We start from the raw sequence: 3,779 nt of genomic DNA on the forward strand, positions 1-3,779 counted from the left end.
ACACAATCCCTTTAGCGTCATAAGATGGCAACACACCTCTAGTTTTAAGACGAGCAACACTCCCCTCTAGAGTCATAAGAGGAGCGACACACTCCCCTCTAGTCTTAAGAGGAGCGAACACACTCTCTGCATCATAAGAGGAGCGAACACACTCCCCTCTGCATCATAAGAGGAGCGAACACACCCCTCTCGCCATATAGAGGAGCGAACACACTCCCCCTCTAGCGTCATAAGGAGCGAACACACTCCCCTCAAGCATCATAAGAGGAACACTCTCCCCTCTCGCATCATAAGAGGAGCACACTCCCCTCTAGCTCATAAGCGGAGCGAACACACTCCCTCTAGCGTCATAACGGAGCGAACACATCCCTCTAGCATAAGAGGAACGACAACTCCTCTAGCGTCATAAGAGGAGCGAACACACTCCCCTTAGCGTCATAAGAGGAGCGAAACACTCCCCTCTAGCGTCATAAGCGGAGCGAACACACTCCCTCTAGCGTCATAAAGCGAGCGAACACACTCCCTTCTAGCGTCATAAGAGGAGCGAACACCCTCTAGCGTCATAAGAGAGCGACACACTCCTCTAGCGTCATAAGAGGGCGACACACTCCCCTCTAGCGTCATAAGAGGAGCGACACACTCCTCTAGCGTCATAAGCGGAGCGAACACACCCCTCTAGCGTCTAAGAGGACGACACACTCCCCTCTAGCGTCATAAGAGGAGCGAACACATCCCCCTCTAGGTCATAAGAGGAGCGAACAACTCCCCCTCTCGCGTCATAAGACGAGCGAACACACTCCCGTCTAGGTCATAAGAGGAGCGAACACACTCCCCTCTAAGTCATAAGAGGAGCGACACACTCCCTCTAACGTCATAAGAGGAGCGACACACTCCTCCTCTAGCGGTCATAAGACGAGCGACACCACTCCCCGTCTAGCGTCATAAGAGGAGGAACACCTCCTCTAGTCATAGAGAGCGACAACTCCTAGCGTCATAAGCGGAGCGACACACCTCCCTCTGCATCATAAGAGGAGCGAACACACTCTCTAGCGTCATAAGAGGAGCGACACACTCCCCTCTAGCGTCATAAGCGGGCGAACACTCCCCTCTAGCGTCATAAGAGGAGCGAACACACTCCCGTCTCGCATCATAAGAGGAGCGAACACACTCCCCGTCTAGCGTTCATAAGCGAGCGAACACACTCCCCTCTAGCGTCATAAGAGGAGCGAACTCCCTTGCGTCATGAGAGCGAACACACTCCCTCTCGCGTCATAAGAGAGCGAACACACTCCCTCTAGCGTATAAGAGGAGCGAACACACTCCCCTCTAACGATAAGAGGAGCGAACACACTCCCCTCAACGTCATAAGAGGAGCGACACACTCCCCTCTGCGTCATAAGCGAGCGAACACACTCCCCTCTAGTCATAAGGAGCGAACACATCCCCCTCAGGTCATAAGGGAGCGAACACACTCCCCTCTAGCGTCATAAGAGGAGCGACACTCCCTCTAGCGTCATAAGGAGCGAACACACTCCCGTCTAGCGTCATAAGAGGAGCGAACACACTCCCTCTAGCGTCATAAGCGGAGCGAACACACTCCCCTCTAGCGTCATAAGGGAGCGAACCACCCCCTCTAGCGTCAATAGAGAGGAGCGAACACATCCCCCTCTCGCATCATAAGAGGAGCGAACACACTCCCCTCTAGCGTCATAAGAGGAGCGAACACACTCCCTCTAGGTCATAAGGGAGCGAACACACTCCTCTAGCGTCATAAGAGGAGCGAACACACTCCCCTCTCGATCATAAGAGGAGCGAACACACTCCCCTCTAGCGTCATAAGAGGAGCGACACACTCCCCTCTAGGTCATAAGAGGAGCGAACACACTCCCCTCTAGCGTCATAGAGGGCGAACACACTCCCCTCTCATCATAAGAGGAGCGACACATCCCCGTCAATAAGCGGAGGAACACACTCCCTCTAGCGTCATAAGAGGAGCGAACACACTCCCAACTCAGCGTCATAAGAGGAGGACACACTCCCTCTGCATCATAAGCTGAGCGAAACACTCCCCTTCTAGCGTCATAAGAGGAGCGAACACACTCCCCTCTCGCATCATAAGCTGAAGCGAACACACTGATACATTGTGTGGATGAAAGGCGGGTGGGTGTAGGGTCATGATACATTGTGTGGATGAAAGGCGGGTGGGTGTAGGGTCATGATACATTGTGTGGGTGAAAGGCGGGTGGGTGGAGGGTCATGATACATTGTGTGGATGAGGTTTTTCTTTGCTATCTGGCATTAGTGCATGAGCCTAAAGGCGTCTGCATGCTTGCCAGCCCAAACAGGTAGAGTTCATACATATATTGTCACACTATTTTGTGATGTTTTTGTTTGTTTTGGACTTCAGTGAGTTTTTTCCCGGCTGTTCGGGCAGACCATTTTTTTAATGGAGGCAAGCCAAGCAAGCCGAAGTTCGGAGCCGAAGTCTAAGCCCCTTGGTCGGTGATTGGTCAACAGTAAGGATTCTTCAATAAAGTCTTTGTTGTCATTCAACGAGAAACGTTGTCACGCCCTGACCTTAGAGATCCTTATTTATTCTCTATGTTTGGTTAGGTCAGGGTTTGACTCGGGTGGGAAAATCTATGTTTTCTATTTCTTTGTTGTTTTGCCAGTGTGGTTCCCAATCAGAGGCAGCTGTCTATCGTTGTCTCTGATTGGGGATCATATATACGTTGTCATTGTCGTTTGGATTTTGTGGGGTGTTGTTTTCTGTTTAGGTTGGTTCCCTGACAGAACTGTGCGCTTTCGTTTTCTCCTTTTGTCATTTTGTTTGAGTGTTTTTGTGAACATTAAATCATGAACACTTTCCACGCTGTGCTTTGGTCTCATTCCGACGATGAACGTTACAAACGACTCGTTTTCATGCACATTTTTTTATTGAAAAATACTGCACCAAACATCTTAGTTGCGTGACTAAAATTGTGCGACTAAGATCTCTTCGTCAAAAGTGTAAAAATGTATGACCGATTTCTTGAGTTATCTTAGATTCATTCTGACTATTTTGAGGAAGTGCATACTGGTTACGGTGTCTCAAAATGGACAAACAGTACTATTTCCTCTTTTAAGGGAGTATGCGTGCACACTCGTTCGGGTCGGCTAGGCACCAGCCGAACTGAAGCATGCTGACGCCTTTAGTTTTATGCCCTGTTATCATTGTGAAGTATTTCATTAAGCCATACATCATCTTCACAGAGTCTTGCGAAGCTACTGAATGAAGAAGTGTAGTGTTTGGAGGAGAACATGTCTCATCAGAGATTGCATTTGTTTTGAGAGATTTCAAAAAATGACTTTTTCATTCAAGGCAGGATAAATATATTGTTTCAGGTGCTAATAAAACATGTTGGTTTTCCACAACTTGTTTCTATAACTTTATAGCAAGTAACATTGGCTTGCATTGCAGAGCAGCTAGCTAGCCTAGTAATTATACTAAAAAACAAACGTCATTTCCATCACAATAAACTTAAACGGGAGGCGACAGTCATATTGTCACGCCCTGACCATAGAGAGCCTGTTATTCTCTATGTTGGTTAGGTCGGGGTGTGACTAGGGTGGGTCATCTAGGCAATTATATATCTATGTTGGCTTGGTATGATCCCAATCAGAGGTAGCTGTTTATCGTTGTCTCTGATTGGGGATCATATTTAGGCAGCCATTTTGTGCTTTGTGGGATCTTGTCTATGTATAGTTCCCTGTGAGCATTATTTATAGCTTCACGTTTC

This window comes from Salvelinus sp. IW2-2015, unplaced genomic scaffold (genome assembly GCF_002910315.2).
Source record: "Salvelinus sp. IW2-2015 unplaced genomic scaffold, ASM291031v2 Un_scaffold16393, whole genome shotgun sequence".
Lineage (NCBI taxonomy): Eukaryota > Metazoa > Chordata > Actinopteri > Salmoniformes > Salmonidae > Salvelinus > Salvelinus sp. IW2-2015.